Source organism: Pongo pygmaeus, chromosome 13 (genome assembly GCF_028885625.2).
Source record: "Pongo pygmaeus isolate AG05252 chromosome 13, NHGRI_mPonPyg2-v2.0_pri, whole genome shotgun sequence".
In the NCBI taxonomy this organism is placed as follows: Eukaryota; Metazoa; Chordata; class Mammalia; order Primates; family Hominidae; genus Pongo; species Pongo pygmaeus.
In genome coordinates, this window is record NC_072386.2 from 25,642,080 (window position 1) to 25,664,618 (window position 22,539).

Genomic DNA, 22,539 nt, shown 5'->3' on the forward strand with positions numbered 1-22,539 from the left:
TCCCTAAGGTTTCATTAAATGTATCATCTCTTAATGCAAATCTGGTGCTGGGTACTGATGTTGTTTACTCCTTGCTATACCTGAGGATACCTAAGGTTTAATTCTGATTAAAAGATTTTACATCTTAATTTTGATATGTAGTATTAACAAATTGCCATTCAATTATGTTTAATAATGTATACTTCTAAAATTTTCATTCTCACATTATAGAAATTTGACAACAGCATTAATTTTAATTCAAATTACTTTATTAGATTATTTCCCCATATTCTGATGTCATTGTTTTTCAGATTTTCAACCACATTCTTGGTCTAATTCACTGAGGCATTTTCTTGCCCATCTTTTCTTGTAGGATCTTTTGCTGTTTATAAAGATATTTATTTTTCTTGAGATTATGATTGCTTTTGACTACTCACAGTTTTGGAGTTAGTTATGGTTAGGAATATGTTACCGTTTGTTACCATTTACCATATGTTACCATTTGCCATATTTCATCTTTTTGAGGTTATTTAGTTTCCTGACAGGCTGAGAAAGATTTTTTTTACTTGAACATTATGAAAATATTCTCTGTCTTCCTCTAAACCATGGTTGAAGAAAAAAGGATGATAGGAATTCAAGAACTGATGGGTATTAGAGATCTAATAAGCCTGAGAAAAAAAGAATGTTCTTTAAAAAGAGCTAAAATGGGTAGTTTCATGAAGAGCCAAAGCGACAAAAGTGACAGCATTGACACAACAGTCCTTCAATAAGCCAGCATACAATTTGTGAGCAGTTAGCAACAGGGACACTTGTGAGAAATAAGGCTCATTTTAGAGTTATGTCACTCTGGGCACAGGACGATTATTTGATTCAATCTCATAACTAGAGAAACTGTTTTTTTTTCCCTGGACTATGGGCCTCTAAAAATGGAATTCTATTAAATAGCTCCTCAGTGGTCAGAAAAACTCATCACTAAATGTTTTCCTTCACTGCTATGCCTTATGTTACATACCCTAAATTGAATTTGACAATTAGAGTAAAACCCTTGTTTTGAGTTACTTAATCCTACTTTCCTGTCACCATTGCAGTCTGTATTAGAAATGCATCATTCCTTTTCATAGCTTCTACATCTTTCCACCCAGGACATTTATTTGATTGCTTCTGTAATCTCAGGAAGATGTCATTAACAATGTCCTTTGGTGTGCTCCATCTCTATACTATTTATTACGAGTCCTATGTCAGCTTTCTTCTCCCTAAGAAGGCAACAGGGCCAAGTCCTTTGTCCTTCTCCTATCTCTATCTAATCTTTTTCTGATCAAGCTTGATTTCACACCTAACCACCACCTATCCCTGAATAAATGAGACTCACTGTAAAATTTATTTGCTTTTAAATACATTTATTATCACCTTGTCATGCGATCCACTAATTTCAAATATTTTTATTTTTAGTTTTTAGGAAAATAATAAAAATCAGTAGCTCCTTAGACTGTTCACCATGGTAAAGGTAACCAAATTTTATTTAACTACAGCCTTGTGCCTGCCATTGAAAAAAAAATTAACTAAATTTTGTGATTATAAAATTATAAAAGTTATGTATCCACATGTTAATTAATCAATACAGAAACATTGTATTACCTCTTTTTAATCCAGAGGAAACTTGATTTATGTAGATCCCTGCAGATATATTCTATTAATAATATATTTGTATTCACACTATGTTTCTTTTATAAACTACCATTCATACTGCTCTGCTCTTTGTTACTTAACGGTACATCATAAAGGTCTTTCCATTTCAAGCACACAGATATGCTTCATCTTTGTAAAGTCTATGTGGGGTTTCAGTGGATGCTTCCATCAATTTACTTCTCAGTTTGCCTGACTCCAAAGCTGATGAACATAATACCTAGAAAAACCAGTGTCCACTCATTAAGTTTGACAAATGAAATTACTGAGGCCTAAACAGCAACGCTTGAGGGCACCGTGGAATCAGTGGACATGTTGGGTACCAGGTGCTTTTTTGTTTCCTCCTGAGTTCCAATTCAGAACTCTTTTATAATATTATTTTCTTTTGGAATTAGATGAACATAAGGTATCTATAGGTAGCTTTATCTGTAAAACAGAAGAGCATCTGGTACCTTAAATGGCGTTAGGGAAAAAAAGAGTGTCTACACATGATGGGTTGAATTCTAACTGCAAGATTGCTGAGGGCAAGCCCATTTTCTGTCAGAAAATGAGAAGAGCAAGAGAATATATATTTCAGGGAAAATTGGGACAGAAAAGCAGTCAAGGTCAACTTATTTTCTATAGAAAATTTATTTTCTACAGAAAATTTTTTGTATTTCATCAGTTGGATTTTAACTACTTCTCTTTTCTTTTTCTTTCTTTCTTTTTTTTTTTTTTTTGACGGGAACTCCTTCTGTTGCCCAGGCTGGAGTGCAATGGTGTGATCTCGGCTCACTGCAACCTCTGCCTCCCAGGTTCAAGTGATTCTCCTGCCTCAGCCTCCCGAGTAGCTGGGATTACAGGTGACCACCACCACACCCAGCTAATTTTTGTATTTTTAATAGAGACAATGTTTCACTGGGTTGGCCAGGCTGGTCTCGATCTCCTGACCTCAGGTGATCCACCCACCTCAGCCTCCCAAAGTGCTGGGATTACAGACGTGAGGCACCGTGCCCGGCCCGGATTTTAACTTCTTTTCTATCCCAAAGATTCATCAATGAGAGAGAGAAAGGGAGGCATGGAGGTTGGGGTGTGGGGAGAGAGAGAGAGAGAGAGAGAGAGGGAGAGAGAGATTGATTTAGTCAAGTCTTGTAAACTATGGTAGTTCAGGGCCATGATTTAATCCCCAGGATAGGTGTGCCCTCAAGATGGCACCAGCTCAGAGTTCAAGTATCACATCTCTTATGTTTTTATCTGTCCCATGCAGATTTCCTGTACTTTACTGTGAGCTCAGCAATGCATTAAAAAGTAGTCGTTGTGATTTATCCAGTGTGTTGGCATTTGCTTTGGAGGACTTTTCTTCAAAATACTTAGTTATCCATGATGTTGGAAGTAGAAGTCCCTCTGAATTTTTTTAGTAATTTTCATAATTTCTATTCAAGTGTACATACAGACAAGTGCACAAATCATAAATGAAACCTGATGGATTCCAACATGAACAAAAAATGTAACCAGTGCCAGATCAGAAGACAGAACTTCGTCAGCCTCTTAGAAGCATCACCATTCCTCTTTTCAATCATGAGGCCCAAATGGAAAATAACCGCTATGCTAACTTCTAACACCATATACCTGGGTTTGCGCTTTATAGAAATGGAATCAGGTAGAATGCACTGTATGCGTTAGGCTTCTCACACTCCATGTGAGAACATAATACCCTGGACTACCACAGTGTACAGGACTTGACTTGTGATATTTGTGGGATTTATCCATAGTGTCTCTACATGTAGCTGTTCATTCTCCTTGCTGCGTAGGATTTCATTGTACGTATGTAGAAAAGTTTAGCCTTTTTTTGATGGATATTTGGTTAGTTCCAGTTTGGAATTTTTACGAGTAGTTGTATTTTAAACGTTCTTCAACATATCTTTTGGTGAACACATGTACACATTCTTATTGTATATATCTGTGAACATGATTTCTAGGTCATAGATGTACATATTTTTAGCCTACTTTCTATTGAATTGTCTGCATTTTATTGATTTGTTGAGCTATTTATATTTTCTGGATGTAGATATATGGCTAGATATAAATATTGATTTTTTCTTCTTTGTGACTTGTCTTCTACTCTCATTGTTGCCTTTTGATGAATAAGAGTTCTTAATTTTAATAGGTTAATTTTTCAAAATTTCCACTTACGGTTATGGTTTTTTATGCCCTTTCAAGAAATATTTGCTCACTTCAGTTCATGAAGACATTTAATATTTTCTTCCAAAAGCTTTATTTATCCTTTACATTAGGTCTACAATCCATCTGTAATTGATTTTTTTGTATGGCCTGATTTACTTCAACACAAATGGCTTGTTTTCATCATTATTCTGCTAAAACTGTTGTGCTTTTGGAAGGTCGTCAAGTAACCCTAGGGCTGTTCATATTACTGCTCATTAAATATATTTTATGGCTTCTCATGAAAACCACAAATGTTAAACTACTTAGCAAGGCTATGAAAAACTTCACAATTGTGCCCCACATTGATTTTCTAGCATCATGGCCTATAACCCTATATTCCTCCAGAATTACTTATCCATGTCCCTTTCTAGCTATATTTTAGTGTATCAGTAATGCATTTCCTTCTGCACTGCTTTTATCCTTTATTATATAAAGTCCTGCTCATGTTTCCTAGTGTGTATGTATATATGTACATATACATATATACATACACACATACTTATATATACATATTTTTTAATATATTGTGTGTGTGTGTATATATACGTATATGTATATATAGGTATGTGTGTATTTATGTGTGTGTGTATGTATATATAGTAGCCAACCCCTGCTCTCCAAGGCAAATTTATTACATCACTCCCTCAGCTGTTCTTGTGTTTATTCCTGTTGTAATATTTTCTAGGTTGTATTCTTATGTCATCTCAATGAAGGAGGTACTATTACCCTCATTTTACAGATGAGAAAACTTAAGAATAGAAATAAAAATGTCCAAAAAGTAAAATACAAAAATTAAAATAAATGTAGAGATTGGACGGACACATTTTATCATCTTTCCCTAACGTTTTATGGTAACTGGTTTTCTAGTGCTCAACATCATTTCAGGGACATTGGCATCTTTCTAAAATATTGTGAGAAAGGAACCAAATGACACTTCTCATACGTAGTAAAGAAAGCTTCTTGTTAGGCTTGCTTCACTCAAACCAAAAATCTGTCTAGACATTCCAATCGTACTAAATGAAATTTGAAAGGAGATGATGCAGGAATTGGGTGAAATCCTCACCCCTGAAGCCAGGGCCTTCCTGAAGTTCAGTTTCTCTCAGTAGGCCCTGGTAAGCCCAGTGTTAGGAGTGCCTTGGCATTGAAGAGACAATTATATGCATAGTGACTGAGTCTTCTGCGTTTCTTCTTTGTAATTATACCAAGATGGAGAATTTTAAGAAAGACAGTCTAGAATGTGACACCTAGAAATTCATGATAGCATAAATTATCAGTCAAATCAAACTGTAAACTTGTCTTCACATGCTTTTTTAATTTAGCCTCTCAGATTTCCAGAATGCTGTATTGAAGATAGACTAACAAAGCAAATGAGGTGTAGGTGAGAAATACTTCATCTGGCAATGCAGTCTTTATTAACATTAATAGCACTCAATGTTTCTTATCTAGCAAATTTAATACAGAATTAAATCTGCCCAACGGGTATAATTCCAATGTAATGTATTTCCGATAAATGAATCAATGGTAAATCTCATATTCACTGGATCAAACTAGCTCAAAACCAAACATATACTGTCACCAGGCCACTATCTTTGAAATCAACTAGTGACAAAGGAGTAAGTCTACTTTCTTAGTCTCCTGATTAAAAACTTATTGATAGGTTCTAGTGTCAGGAAGGAATAAGTGCCCTCCATTCTATCCTTCCCATTGATGAAAGGTAGAAGAAAATGAAGGCAAAATTCATAAAGCAACTATAAGAGGCCACTAAAAGAAGAGTAGGTGAACTGGGTAGAGATAATCAAAACTCAAAGAATGACCATACTTTGGAGAGTTATTTTACTTTAATTTCTTCTATTTGCTTATTTGTTTGTTTTGACTTCCATATCTTCTTAGTCATATATATCTCTTGGATTTTGAAAAACCACAAACAAAAAAAAAAATGCTGGTTGGAGGACTTGGAAGGGAGTTCATTACAGAATAGAGCTCTTTGAACCTTCCCTGTCTGCCCCTAATGAAGCTGCAGCGCTGTAGCAGGCAAAAGTGGTGGCAACAACAAGAGTGGGGGATATGGTGGTAACAGTGAAGGTTCTCTCAGGGTCTCTTCTCCTGCCAATCTGTACTCAGGAGGAGCAGTTTTGGGAATGGCACAACAAGCTCAGGAGTTGAAGGCTCTTTTTAGGAGAGCACTAGAAAGGGGCCTGGTGAACATGATATGCTTACGTTCATTCTTGAGAGTCAGAATAAATAGGCACAGTTTTTTTTCAAGAAACTTGGCATAATATGTTAAGGGCCATGCAAATGTTCTCATTCATTGATATAATAATTAATTTATGGGAATTTGACTTAAGGAAAAAATCCAAATAATTTAAAAAGCAAGTGCAAAGTAAAAGATATTTATTGGAGCCTTATTACAGAAATGAAATAGTTTCATCACATAATCAAATGAATTATGTTAAAAACAAAGATGTTAACTCAAATTGTGTTCAACCATTCATGAGATCATTAGGGAAAGTAAAGAAATTAAAATGCATATAAAATAGTACTACATGAAAAAATGCTTTCAAGTTGGATTTGAGATATTCATGAAATACTTGAACAATGAAAAAGGTTTTTTTTTTAGATTTTATACTATTAATGTTGTGTTTTAAAACTTCATAATGATTTAGTTTGTACTTGGAGTATAGAAATTAGTTTGAAAAATGAAGCATGTTTGGAATCCTAAATTGTATATTGAAAGAGGTATTTTAACATCAGAGATGTTTGTAAACTGAAACAAAATAACATAAGTAGATGTGCAATGATGGCAAACATTTTGGAATATGTATCAAAGTTCTTAATGTTTTTTTCATAAATAAGAATTAAGAAAATATCTTCCAAGAAAACTAACAAAGTGTATCTTTCAGCTTTCTATTCCAGAAATAATTAACTAACACTTTTTTTTCTGTTTTTAATTTGGCTGAAAAGCTACCTTGTTATAGAGCAGGCTGGAAAGGTTGTTGGGCTAAAAGTAATCAAATGGTCCATACTTCTAAAATCTCTGGTCTATGATTTTTTTTTTTAATTTCACAAAGCTTTGCACTTAACATCTCTGGATGGGGATGGAAGTGGAAGTGAGTGACAAGACCACAGCATGTCAGTTCCAGTCATATTCTTCATTCCTGATGGGTAGAGGGAACTGAGACATTTAAGATACTAACAGTCCTGGAACTCAATTCACTTCGTTAAATACAGACTGCCTGCTGTGAACCAAGCACTGACCACATTCTTTGAATTCAGAGAAGTGATAAACCTTATGGTTGCCCTCTAGAAGAGACAGGCACAATACAAATAATACAATGTGATAAGTGCTTATAAAAAAAGAATATATTAAATGATATGTAAACACAAGTGACATAATAGCCAACTCTTCCTGGGCTTTGGGGCAGGTCAGACAGCAACCAAGTGACATTGAGTTTTTTTATTTTTTATTTTTTTATTTTATTATTATTATACTTTAAGTTTTAGGGTACATGTGCACAATGTGCAGGTTACTTACATATGTATACATGTGCCATGCTGGTGTGCTGCACCCATTAACTCATCATTTAGCATTAGGTATATCTCCTAATGCTATCCCTCCCCTCTACCCCTACCCCACAACGGTCCCCAGAGTGTGATGTTCCCCTTACTGTGTCCATGTCCTGGTTCCATTGTTCAATTCCCACCTATGAGTGAGAACATGCGGTGTTTGGTTTTTTTGTCCTTGTGATAGTTTACTGAGAATGATGATTTCCAATTTCATCCATGTCCCTACAAAGGACATGAACTCATCATTTTTTATGGCTGCATAGTATTCCATGGTGTATATGTGCCACATTTTCTTAATCCAGTCTATCATTGTTGGGCATTTGGGTTGGTTCCAAGTCTTTGCTATTGTGAATAGTGCCACAGTAAACATACATGTGCGTGTGTCTTTATAGCAGCATGATTTATAGTCCTTTGGGTATATACCCAGTAATGGGATGGCTGGGTCAAATGGTATTTCTAGTTCTGGATCCCTGAGGAATTGCCACACTGACTTCCACAATGGTTGAACTAGTTTACAGTCCCACCAACAGTGTAAAAGTGTTCCTATTTCTCCACATCCTCTCCAGCACCTGTTGTTTCCTGACTTTTTAATGATTGCCATTCTAACTGGTGTGAGATGGTATCTCATTGTGGTTTTGATTTGCATTTCTCTGATGGCCAGTGATGGTGAGCATTTTTTCATGTGTCTTTTGGCTGCATAAATGTCTTCTTTTGAGAAGTGTCTGTTCATGTCCTTCGCCCACTTTTTGATGGGGTTGTTTGTTTTTTTCTTGTAAATTTGTTGGAGTTCATTGTAAATTCCGGATATTAGCCCTTTGTCAGATGAGTAGGTTGTGAAAGTTTTCTCCCATTTTGTAGGTTGCCTGTTCACTCTGATGGTAGTTTCTTTTGCTGTGCAGAAGCTCTTGAGTTTAATTAGATCCCATTTGTCAATTTTGGCTTTTGTTGCCATTGCTTTTGGTGTTTTAGACATGAAGTCCTTGCCCATGCCTATGTCCTGAATGGTAATGCCTAGGTTTTCTTCTAGGGTTTTTATGGTTTTAGATCTAACATTTAAGTCTTTAATCCATCTTGAATTAATTTTTGTATAAGGTGTAAGGAAGGGATCCAGTTTCAGCTTTCTACATATGGCTAGCCAGTTTTCCCAGCACCATTTATTAAATAGGGAATCCTTTCCCCATTGCTTGTTTTTCTCAGGTTTGTCAAAGATCAGATAGTTGTAGATATGCAGTGTTATTTCTGAGGTCTCTGTTCTGTTCCATTGATCTATATCTCTGTTTTGGTACCAGTACCATGCTGTTTTGGTTACTGTAGCCTTCTAGTATAGTTTGAAGTCAGGTAGCGTGATGCCTCCAGCTTTGTTCTTTTGGCTTAGGATTGACTTGGCAATGCAGGCTCTTTTTTGGTTCCATATGAACTTTAAAGTAGTTTTTTCCAATTCTGTGAAGAAAGTCATTGATAGCTTGATGGGGATGGCATTGAATCTATAAATTACCTTGGGCAGTATGGCCATTTTCACGATATTGATTCTTCCTACCCATGAGCATGGAATGTTCTTCCATTTGTTTGTATCCTCTTTTATTTCACTGAGCAGTGGTTTGTAGTTCTCCTTGAGGAGGTCCTTCACATCCCTTGTAAGTTGGATTCCTAGGTATTTTATTCTCTTTGAAGCAATTGTGAATGGGAGTTCACTCATGATTTGGCTGTTTGTCTGTTATTGGTGTATAAGAATGCTTGTGATTTTTGCACATTGATTTTGTATCCTGAGACTTTGCTGAAGTTGCTTATCAGCTTAAGGAGATTTTGGGCTGAGATGATGGGGTTTTCTAGATATACAGTCATGTCTTCTGCAAACAGGGACAATTTGACTTCCTCTTTTCCTAATTGAATACCCTTTATTTCCTTCTCCTGCCTAATTTCCCTGGCCAGAACTTCCAATACTATGTTGAATAGGAGTGGTGAGAGAGGGCATCCCTGTCTTGTGCCAGTTTTCAAAGGGAATGCTTCCAGTTTTTGCCCATTCAGTATGATATTGGCTGTGGGTTTGTCATAAATAGCTCTTATTATTTTGAGATACGTCCCATCAATACCTAATTTATTGAGAGTTTTTAGCATGAAGAGTTGTTGAATTTTGTCAAAGGCCTTTTCTACATCAATTGAGATAATCATGTGGTTTTTGTCTTTGGTTTTGTTTATATGCTAGATTACCTTTATTGATTTGCTTATATTGAACCAGCCTTGCATCCCAGGGATGAAGCCCACTTGATCATGGTGGATAAGCTTTTTGATGTGCTGCTGGATTTGGTTTGCCAGTATTTTATTGAGGATTTTTGCATCAATGTTCATCAAGGATATTGGTCTAAAATTCTCTTTTTTGGTTGTGTCTCTGCCCGGCTTTGGTATCAGGATGATGCTGGCCTCATAAAATGAGTTAGGGAGGATTCCCTCTTTTTCTATTGATTGGAATAGTTTCAGAAGGAATGGTACCAGTTCCTCCTTGTACCTCTGGTAGAATTTGGCTGTGAATCCATCTGGTCCTGGACTCTTTTTGGTTGGTAAGCTATCGATTATTGCCACAATTTCAGAGCCTGTTATTGGTCTATTCAGAGATTCAACTTCTTCCTGGTTTAGTCTTGGGAGGGTGTATGTGTCGAGGAATTTATCCATGTCTTCTAGATTTTCTAGTTTGTTTGCATAGAGGTGTTTATAGTATTCTCTGATGGTAGTTTGTATTTCTGTGGGATCAGTGGTGACATCCCCTTTATCATTTTTTATTGCATCTATTTGATTCTTCTCTCTTTTCTTCTTTATTAGTCTTGCTAGCAGTCTATCAATTTTGTTGATCCTTTCAAAAAACCAGCTCCTGGGTTCATTAATTTTTTGAAGGGTTTTTTTTGTCTCTATTTCCTTCAGTTCTGCTCTGATTTTAGTTATTTCTTGCCTTCTGCTAGCTTTTGAATGTGTTTGCTCTTGCTTTTCTAGTTCTTTTAATTGTGATGTTAGGGTGTCAATTTTGGATCTTTCCTGCTTTCTTTTTGGGCATTTAGTGCTATAAATTTCCCTCTACACACTGCTTTGAATGTGTCCCAGAGATTCTGGTATGTTGTGTCTTTGTTTTCGTTGGTTTCAAAGAACATCTTTATTTCTGCCTTCATTTCGTTATGTACCCAGTAGTCATTCAGGAGCAGGTTGTTCAGTTTCCATGTAGTTGAGAGGTTTTGAGTGAGTTCTTAATCCTGAGTTCTAGTTTGATTTCACTGTGGTCTGAGAGACACTCTGTTATAATTTCTGTTCTTTTACATTTGCTGAGGAGAGCTTTACTTCCAACTGTGTGGTCAGTTTTGGAATAGGTGTGGTGCGGTGCTGAAAAAAATGTATATTCTGTTGATTTGGGGTGGAGAGTTCTGTAGATGTCTATTAGGTCCGCTTGGTGCAGAGCTGAGTTCAATTCCTGTGTATCCTTGTTAACTTTCTGTCTCGTTGATCTGTCTAATGTTGACAGTGGGGTGTTAAAGTCTCCCATTATTATTGTGTGGGAGTCTAAGTCTCTTTGTAGGTCACTCAGGACTTGCTTTATGAATCTGGGTGCTCCTGTATTGGGTGCATATATATTTAGGATAGTTAGCTCTTCTTGTTGAATTGATCCCTTTACCATTATGTAATGGCCTTCTTTGTCTCTTTTGATCTTTGTTGGTTTAAAGTCTGTTTTATCAGAGACTAGGATTGCAACCCCTGCCTTTTTTTGTTTTCCATTTGCTTAGTTGATCATCCTCCATCCTTTTATTTTGAGCCTATGTGTGTCTCTGCACGTGAGATGGGTTTCCTGAATACAGCACCCTGCTGGGTCTTGACTCTATCCAATTTGCCAGTCTGTGTCTTTTAATTGGAGCATTTAGTCCATTTACATTTAAAGTTAATATTGTTATGTGTGAATTTGATCCTGTCATTATGATGTTAGCTGGTTATTTTACTCGTTAGTTGATGCAGTTTCTACCTAGCCTTGATGGTCTTTACAATTTGGCATGACTTTGCAGTAGCTGGTACTGGTTGTTCCTTTCCATGTTGGTGCTTCCTTCAGGAGCTCTTTTAGGGCAGGCCTGGTGGTGACAAAATCTCTCAGCATTTGCTTGTCTGTAAAGTATTTTATTTCTCCTTCACTTATGAAGCTTAGTTTGGCTGGTTATGAAATTCTGGATTGAAAATTCTTTTCTTTAAGAATGTTGAATATTGGCCCCCACTCTCTTCTGGCTTGTAGAGTTTCTGCCCAGAGATCTGCTGTTTGTCTGATGGGCTTCCCTTTGTGGGTAACTTGACCTTTCTCTCTGGCTGCCCTTAACATTTTTTCCTCCATTTCAACTTTGGTGAATCTGACAATTATGTGTCTTGGAGTTGCTCTTCTCGAGGAGTATCTTTGTGGCATTCTCTGTATTTCCTCAATCTGAATGTTGGCCTGCCCTGCTAGATTGGGGAAGTTCTCCTGGATAATATCCTGCAGAGTGTTTTCCAACTTGGTTCCATTCTCCCCGTCACTTTCAGGTATACCAATCAGACGTAGATTTGGTCTTTTCACATTGTTCCATATTTCTTGGAGGCTTTGTTTGTTTCTTTTTCTTCTTTTTCTCTAAACTTCCCTTCTTGCTTCATTTCATTCATTTCATCTTCCATCACTGATACCCTTTCTTCCAGTTGATTGCATCAGCTCCTGAGGCTTCTGCATTCTTCACGTAATTCTCGAGCCTTGGCTTTCAGCTCCATCAGCTCCTTTAAGCTCTTCTCTGTTTTGATTATTCTAGTTATACATTCATCTAAATTTTTTTCAAAGTTTTTAACTTCTTTGCCTTTGGTTTGAATTTCCTCCTGTAGCTCGGAGTAGTTTGATCGTCTGAAGCCTTCTTCTCTCAGCTCGTCAAAGTCATTCTCCATCCAGCTTTGTTCCGTTACTGGTGAGGAACTGCGTTCCTTTGGAGGCGGAGAGGCACTCTGCTTTTTAGAGTTTCCAGTGTTTCTGCTGTGTTTTTTCCCCATCTTTGTGGTTTTATCTACTTTTGGTCTTTGATGATGGTGATGTACAGATGGGTTTTTGTTGTGTGTCCTTTCTGTTTGTTAGTTTTCCTTCTAACAGACAGGACCCTCAGCTGCAGGTCTGTTGGAGTTTGCTAGAGGTCCACTCCAGACCCTGTTTGCCTGGGTATCAGCAGCGGTGGCTGCAGAACAGCAGATTTTCGTGAACGACGAATGCTGCTGTCTGATCGTTCCTCTGGAAGTTTTGTCTCAGAGGAGTACCCGGCCGTGTGAGGTGTCAGTCTGCCCCTACAGGGGGGTGCCTCCCAGTTAGGCTGCTCGCGGGTCAGGGGTCAGGGACCCACTTGAGGAGGCAGTCTGCCTGTTCTCAGATCTCCAGCTGCGTGCTGGTGACTGCTCTCTTCAAAGCTGTCAGACAGGGACATTTAAGTCTGCAGAGGTTACTGCTGTCTTTTTGTTTGTCTGTGCCCTGCCCCCAGAGGTGGAGCCTACAGTGGCAGGCAGGCCTCCTTGAGCTGTGGTGAGCTCCACCCAGTTCAAGCTTCCTGGCTGCTTTGTTTACGTAAGCGAGCCTGTGCAATGGCAGTTGCCCCTCCCCCAGCCTTGCTGCCGCCTTGCAGTTTGATCTCAGACTGCTGTGCTAGCAATCAGCGAGACTCCGTGGGCGTAGGACCCTCCAAGCCAAATGCAGGATATAATCTCCTGGTGTGCCGTTTTTTAAGCCCGTTGGAAAAGCATAGTATTTGGGTGGGAGTGACCCGATTTTCCAGGTGCCGTCTGTCACCCCTTTCTTTGCCTAGGAAAGGGAACTCCCTGACCTCTTGCGCTTCCCGAGTGAGGCAATGCCTCGCCCTGCTTCGGCTCGCGCATGGTGCGCTGCACCCAGTGTCCTGCGCCCACTGTCTGGCACTCCCTAGTGAGATGAACCTGGTACCTCAGATGGAAATGCAGAAATCACCTGTCTTCTGCGTCACTCACGCTGGGAGCTGCAGACTGGAGCTGTTCCTATTCGGCCATCTTGGCTGCCTCCGACATTGAGTTTATCCTTGAAACTCTGGGCAAAGAAAATCAAGATGAAGAGACTGGAACCATGAAAAACTTTGTGTTATTTGGAAGAGAACACATAATATTTCAGATGCTCTTGAAACTACTGAGATTAGAGGCAATATAGGTCCAAATCAAGCCAATGGAGATAGATGTGAAAAGACAGATTTTGGAATTATTTGGGAGTTAGAACCTACCAAATCTGGTGACTAAATAAGAGAAGCAAGGGTGACTTCTAATTTCCTGGTTTGGAGTATTGGTCAAAATTGGTAACATTAGTTTACATCTTGCAAATTTTAACTCTACTGTTGAATTGATGACCAATTTACACACAGCATTGTATTTAGTGCCATATTTAATTTCATCTTGATGAAATAGCTAGTCTTTATGCTCCTAAAAGATACAGAAATGTATTTCCCACATTAAAAATATTCAACAAATACCAGTTGTTCATCATTGATTTGCCTCAAAATATAGGTGTATATGCAGATAATTACTTGTGCATTCGTGTTAGTCTTACTAAATATCTGAATTATGCAAAAATTCTGCAACTAAAAAACCCATTCTGCCACGAAGATGCTATGAAGTATGTTTATATACCAATGCTATCTAATGTGCCCAGAGTGCAAAGCTTGATTTTGAGGACCTGTAGTTTGTCTCATAGTGACTCATGTACAAATGCAAAGCTATAGGCAATCACATTCAATACTAATCAGTCACACAGTCTTTGCATAATGGTATTAAAGCCAACAAACTCAGTAATTTTTTGAGCTCTAGTAAAAGTCATTGAAAGTCTGAAAACTAGATAAATGAGTAAGGCATAAATAAAGAAGTTCTTTGCCACTTTGAGAGGCCAAGGCGGGTGGATCACTTGAGGTCAGGAGTTCGTCCAGCCTGGCCAACATGGTGAAAACCCACCTTTACTAAAAATACAAAAATTATCCGGGCATGGTGGTGTGCACCTGTAATCCCAGCTGCTCAGGAGGCTGAGGCAGAAGAGTCACTGGAACCTGGGAGGCAGAGGTTGCAGTGAGCCGAGATCATGCCACTGCACTCCAGCCTGGGCAAAAAAGAGAGACCCTGGCTAAAAACAAAACAACAACCAAAAAAAAACTTTACAACTGAGAACAAAGATACAATGTACCAGAATATCTGGGACACAGCTAAAGCAGTGTTAAGGGGGAAATTTATAGCATTAAATGCCCACATCAAAACGCTGGAAAAGATCTCAAAAAAAAAAAAGCTAGAAAGATTTCAAATCGACACCCTACCATCACCACCAGAAGAACTAGAGAATTAAGAGCAAACAAACCCAGAAAGCTACCCGAAGACAAATAACCAAAATCAGAGCTGAACTGAAGGAGATAGAGACAAAAAAACCCTTCAAAAGTTAATGAATCCAGGACCTTTTTTTTTTTTGGAAAAGAAATAAGATAGATCACTATCTAATAATAGAATAATAAAAAGAAGATTCATATAAACACAATCAGAAATGGTAAGGGGGTTATTACCACTGACCCCACAGAAATACAACCAACCAACAGAGAATACCATATACACCTCTCTGCATTTAAACTAGAAAATCTAGAAGAAATGGATAAATTCTTAGACACATACACCCTCCCAAGACTGAACCAAGAAGAAACTGAATCCCTGACTAGACCAATAACAAGCTCTGAAATTGAGGCAATATTAAATAGCCTAGTAACCAAAAAAAAAAAAAAAAAAAAAAGCCCAGGACCAGATGGATTTATAGCTGAATTCTAACAGAGGTACAAAGAAGAGCTAGTACCATGTCTACTGAAACTATCCAAAAAGACTACAGAAGGAAGGACTCCTCTCTAAGTCATTTTATGAGGCCAGCATCATTCTAATACCAAAACCTGGCAGAAATACAACAATAACAAAAATGTTAGGCCAGTATTGTTGATGAATACTGATGCAAAAATCCTCAACAAAATACTGGCAAACTGAATCCAAGAGCACCTCAAAAAGCTTATCCACCGCAATCAAGTAGGCTTCATCCCCGTGATGCAAGGTTGGTTCAACATACGCAAATCATTACATGTGATTCCTCACATAAACAGAGCTAAAGACAACAACAACATGATTACCCAAAAGATGCAGAAAAGGACTTCAATAGAATTCAACATTCCTTCATGTTAAAAGCCCTCAATAAACTAGGTATTGAAGGAACATACTTCAAAATAATAAGAGTCATATATGACAAACCCACAGCCAATGTCATACTGAATGGGCAAAAGCTGGAAGCATTCCCCCTTGAAAACTGACACAAGACAAGGATTCCCACTCTCACCATTAGTATTCAACATAGTATTAAAAGTTCTGGCTACGGCAATCAGGCAAGAGAAAGAAATAAAAGATATTCAAACAGGAAGAGAGGAAGTCAAACCATCTTTGTTTGTTATACTGTAGCTATAAAACCCTATAGTCTCAGACCCAAAGCATCTTAAACTGATAAGCAACGTCAGCAATTTCAGAATACAATTAATGTGAAAAAATCGCTAGCATTCCTATACACCCACAACAGGCAAGCCGAGAGCCAAATCATGAGTGAACTCTCATTCACAGTTGCCACAAAAAGAATAAAATACCTAGAAATACAACTGATAAGGAAAGTGAAGGACCTCTTCATGAAGAATTACAAACCACTCTTCAATGAAATCAGAGATGACAGAAAAAAGGTAGAAAAACATCCTATGCTCATGGATAGGAAGAATCAATATTAAAATGGCCATACTGCCCAAAGCAATTTATAAATCAATACTATTCCCATTAAATTACCATTGACATTCTCACAGGATTAGAAAAAACTATTTTAAAATTCATATGGAACCAAAAACAGCCCTGATACGGTTTGGCTGTGTTCCTACCCAAATCTCATCTTGAATTGTAGCTCCCATAATTCGCACATGTTGTGGGAGGGGTCCGGTGGGAGATAATTGAATCATGGGAGTGGTTTCCTCCATACTGTTCTCAGGGTAGTGATGAAGTCTCACCAGATCTGATGAGGTTATAAGGGGAAACCTCTTTCACTTAGTTGTCATTCTGTCTTGACTGCTGCCATGTAAGATGTACCTTTTGCCTTCTGCCATGATTGTGAGGCCTCTCCAGTCACATGGAACTGTGAGTCCATTAAGCCTCTTTTTCCTTATAAATTACCTAGTCTTAGGTATGTATTAATCCTCAGCATGAAAATGGACTAATAGAAGCCCAAAGAGCCAAGACAATCATAAGCAAAAATAACACAGCTGGAGGCATCATGCAACCTGACTTCAAACTATACTGTAAGGATATAGTAACCAAAACAACATAGTACTGTACAAAAACAGACACATAGACCAATGGAACAGAATAGAGAACTCAGAAATAAGACCACACACTTACAACCATCTGGTTTTCAACAAATCTAACAAAAACAAGCAATGGGGAAAGGATTTCTTATTTAATAAATGGTGCTGGGAGAACTGGCTAGCCATATGCAGAAAACTGAAACTGCACCAGTTCCTTACACCTTATACAAAAATTAACCCAAGATGGATTAAAGACTTAAATGTTAAACCCAAAACTGTCAAAACCCTAGAAGAAACTCCAGGCAATATCACTGTGGACATAGGCACAGGCAAAGATTTGATGACTAAAACACCAAAAGCAATTGCAACAGAAGCAAAAATTGACAAATGGGCTCTAAAGAGCTTCTGCACAGCAAATGAAACTATCACCAGAGTGAACAGACAACCTACAGAGTGGGAGAAAATTTTTGCAATCTATCTGATAAAGGTCTAATAAGGAACTTAAGCAAATTTACAAGTAACAGACAACCACATTAAAAAGTGGGCAAAGGGCATGAACTGACACTTCTCAAAAGAAGATATACATGTGGCCAAGAAACATGAAAAAAGCTCGACGTTACTGATCATTAGAGAAATGCAAATAAAAATCACAATGAGATACTATCGAATGCCAATCAGAATGCCTGCTATGAAAAATAAAAAAAAAGATGCTGGTGATGTTGTGGAGAAAAGGAAATGCTTTTACATAGTTGGTCAGAGTGCAAATTGGTTCAACCATCGTGGAAGACAGTGTGGTCATTCCTCAAAGATCTAGAAGCAGAAATACCATTTGATCCAGCAATCCCATTACTGGGTATATACCCAAAGACATATAAATGAATTTATTACAAAGATACATGCACACACATGTTCATTGCAGCTCTGTTCACAATAGCAAACACATGGAATCAACCCAAATGCCCAGCACTGATAAACTGGTTAAAGAAAATGTGGCACATATACACCATGGAAAACTATGCAGCCATAAAAAGGAAAAAGATCATCATGGTCTTTGCAGAGACATGGATGGAGCTGGAAGCTGTAATCCGCCAAACTAAGGAACAGTAAACCAAACATCACATGTTCTCACTTGTAAGTGGGAGCTGAACGATGAGAACACATGGATACATGGGGGAAACAACACACACTGGGGCATGTTGGGGGTGGGGGGTGGGAGAGCATTAGGAAGAATAGCTAATGGATGCTGGGATTAATACTTGGGTGCTGGGATAATTTGCGCAGCAAACCACCATGGTACACATTTACCTATGTAAGAAACCTGCACCTCCTGCCCATGTATCCCGGAACTTAAAATTTGAGAGAAAAGATATGAGCAACCTGTGCATTGAAAATTACAAAACTGCTGAGAGTAAATCCTAAATAGAAATACATTGTGTTCATATTGTGATGACTCAAAATTATTAAGATGTCAACTATCTCCAAGTTGATTTGGAAATTCAGGGCACTGCCAGTCAAACTTCCAGTGGACATTTTGGACATTGACAAGCTTATTCTAAAATGTAAGAAAAAAAATTAAGAAAATACCAAAACTAAGTAGCCAACACAGCTATGGGTTTTGTTTTGATAGCTAAATCTCTATTGAACAGTTTATGTAAGTACAGTTGTATAGGTAGTGCTGGGTGCACAGACCTATATAAAACCTTATTCCTCATCTCAAATTGCTTACAAACCTGTCTGGGCATATGACACAAACAATATATAGTGGAGAGATTCTGAAGAGGTTTTGGAGTCAAAAGAAAATGTTCTAAATTCACAGCTTTTCTCCACATTCACTTTCATGGGCAACGTCTGGCACATGATACCCCACAGTGTCATTTCCAGCTGCCCTTCTCCTGAATGACTTTCTCAGTTCTACAACCATGAAAACAGACTATGATAAAATGTTTAATGACAGGTGCTGTTGGTATTCCAAGGAAGAAGCAATAACTTATCCCTGAAAGAAGTGTAGGGGCACATTCTTACAGGAGACCTATAGCTTTCCAAAGGGGCATGAAACAGGGATGTGTGTCTTAGGTCCTTAGGTCTATGTTAGTAAAGGTCTTTCTCCCCTTAACAGAAAAGACAAACCAATAACTTCCTAACCTAGTACCTGATGTAAGCCTTGATGGTCTTAAACTAATTTTCATCTTGCCATCACAACCTGAAGTCTGTCTCTGGCCACCTAAGGTATTTGTTTGATGTGAAATCCAACATAAAAGTGATATGGCTTGAAACTGGTAATGAGGCTCTGGGATTATATTTCTCTCTTTTTTGAGTTTATCAAGGTTGTTTGCTTTTAATGCGTTCTAAAAATTGCACGAATAGAGATTATATTGGTGAATAAAAATTAAGATACATTTTAAACCTAGATATAAAAGGTCTTAAAGGATAGTTCTGTTAAATCAGACAGTTTGGATATATTCTGATACACCTTTCTAGGATAATTATTTGTGATTAAGAAGAATACTATTCTTTATCCAAAATCAGTTTTTTTTTGTAGTTAAGTATTTATAAATACAGGTAGAACCAAGGGCATTTTCACGCGGCATGGAATAGATTTTTATTTTTCAAACTTGAGAGCAGAGTGAAGTTTGCTAGTGAAACTGCTTTGGTAAGTATCATCAGTTCTGATGACAGATTATTTTCAATAATCCCAGGCAATTTTGTTCCACTGCTGTTATGTTATGTGATAGCAAATTAAAATGATAAAATGTCTTTATCTCTTTCCTGCAGCTGTTTTAGCAATCCTATAAAATGAGTTTATACTGTCAGCTGTAGCTGTCTAGAAATATATAAATACAGGTGTCATTGTTCCTTAAGTATTCCACTAGTCAGCATACTGTGTAGACAATCTAAGGGTCCATCTCTAAAGAAAATGTTTCTGTGTCTGTTTTTCAATTATTTAAAAAGATACAGTCATTGCTTTGTCTGGTGTCAGGGTCATTTCACCACATGTATTATGGTAAATTACTATAATAGGAGCACTTGGCATGTCTAATTAGAGTAAAAAGGAAAAACAGATTGGATAGAAATAATTTTAAAAAATCATTCTTTCTCCTCTCTAGTATGTATGCCCTTACTGCCATCAGGGGAGCTTATTAACCTTTCACCATTGTAAATGTTTCCAGAAAGCAGAACTGAATTGAAGAAGCTGTGCAGCCAAACAAGCTTTCTCTCATTCTACTGAAGTTAAATATTTCTTTCTTAGACAATTTAAATGGGAGCGTTTAAATATAAATTTGGATTTAGTTTTGTTCTCAATACTCTTGTATGTGCAATTTATTTTCATTTATGTATGTGTTGTTTTATGCCTAGGAGCTTTATATCCTTTTCTGAGATCTTTTGTACTAAGCTGGTGGTTTCATTTTTAAAAAATACATTTTGATTGAATTCTTACTTGAAGTACAAGTAGCATTGAGCCTACCAGGAATCAATTTCATAGATCCACTGAAGGTCTACCATCTCTCTTTGGTCACTTTGTAGGCACAGCTCTTTTTCTACAAACTATACTCCAGCATTTTCAATATTCACTTTTTTATAGGTAAGATTCTTGGAACATGTTCATCTTAATTGCATCTTTGCCAGTTACATAGCATTGTTGCACATTCTGGTTGAGTGTTCCATCTTATTTCTTACCACTCTTCTCTAAGTATCCTAGTTGATATTAGACAATTATTTGTAAATATATTCCATATATTCAGTATGCTTATGTGTAAAATGGTATTGTTATCCATCCAATTTGGAGTATGTACATAGATTCTGACTAGGCTATTTTTGAAAAGGGAGTCAGTGTGAGATTACATTCAGTTAACTTGCCTGCAGGCTTCCAAAGGAGATGAAGCAAATGAAATGATGCCTTCACAAAAAGGTAGATATATGTTCTGCACCACCAGGACCTGAAACTGGAGCCATTAACCCCAACTGATGTTAAAGTATTGATCTTACAACCAAACAAAAAGATCTCAGTTTGAGGCCCTGGTAGCCATATGTAATGATCTGTTTGGCTGGTGGTCTCTTAATTCTTCTAACCTGTTTCCTTATCTGTACAGTGAGAAAAAATAGAATACTCTCATGAAGACATTGTAAAAATTAAATAATATACAAAAACATTTAGCAAAGTGGATGATCTATAGTATATACTTCAAAAAAGTAAGTTTCTTCTACAGATATCATTAATACCTCTACTACCATTATTGTTATAATGATGAAAAACTTACCTTTGATTGTCATTCATTTTTCCTTTTACTTTTTCTTCCATTTGTGATGCTGAGCCACAACTTGAGATTTAAAATCATCAAAAACATACTCACCTGTAAGACGGAAAGCATGTAGTTTTATGCCTAATATAAATGTACTTATGATGATGCCAAAAGAAATACTCATCACTTCAGTGTCACAAGAATATACGAGTAATCAAATATTTTATGATACAAATACAAATTATTCAGGCCTGGGACCGCTTTTCCAAGAAATGTATTGGCCCTTGATGTTGCCAAACAAACTGTGTACTATAGTAGGACAATAATCCATGATTGAGTGATTCTAAGAGTTCCACGTAAGGAAAGTTTTTAGAACATAATGAAAGCCTGGAGTAACAGCTCCTCTCTCTCCTTTTCCTTCTGAATCTATTCTAGGAAGTGACTCTGGGCAGAATTAGAACTTTTCTGAGATGTCTACAAAATGTCAAAGATAAATTGTCTTTATTACCCTCAATGGGCATTTATTCATCTACTTGCTCATTTATTCATTCGTAAACTCATTTCATGGGTTTATATTAAGTGCACAGCATTTTGCTGGACTTTGAGGATATTCTGATAGTGTGGCAACTCAGGCTTTTCCTTTATGGAGCTCACACACTGGTAGAGAAGATAGACATTGAACTTTTAATGAAAGTGTAAGGAGTGAAATGAAAGGACAAGTAGAAGATATAATAGATGCATGTAGAAGGGAACATTTAACTTGACAGGAGCAGTAGAAAAGGAAATCAAAGGTATATTGTGGAATAATTATATAAGTAGGGTTAAGTGGACTCAAATGGAGGGTGAGTTTTAGGCATCATGATAATTTTATAAAAAGGACGAGTTTAATTTGTAAATAAGCAAACAAAGCTCATCATATTGCTGAAAAAAATGTCAGAAAAACAGTGTAATAAAAGTTTTTACCAATAGGATGTAACTTATATGGTAGCTGGTGGAAAGCCACAAGGTGGTTTGAATGACATTAGTACAAACACAGCTTATGTTTTAAAATGTTCTGTTAGTCCGTCAAACAGTATATGGATTTTTGATGGGGAGAAGTCAGAAAGAGGACAGCTTACTTAGGAATTAACTAATGATAGGTCAGGTAAAGATGCTGCCAGCTGAAGTCAGGGCCCTGAAACATGGACTTCATTGGTTCAGAGATTTGGTTATTCAGCAATTATGGGTTATTTGACACAGGCATGGAGATGTATATTTCAAATTATATCTTCTATTTTCAGTAATATTCAATGATTCTTAGACGTGGTCTTTTGTTCCCAGACATGTACATGAGCCATCTTAAATATTCCAGAGTAGTGGAGAATAGTGCAACCAATGTCTGGTTGCATTAGGACCTAGATTAATTTTCTGACCTTTACAACTGCAAGGTCTCTGTAGAAAGTAAGTCAGGGAGCATCATGCCCCATAGAGGAGCATAGACTGCTGGGAATACT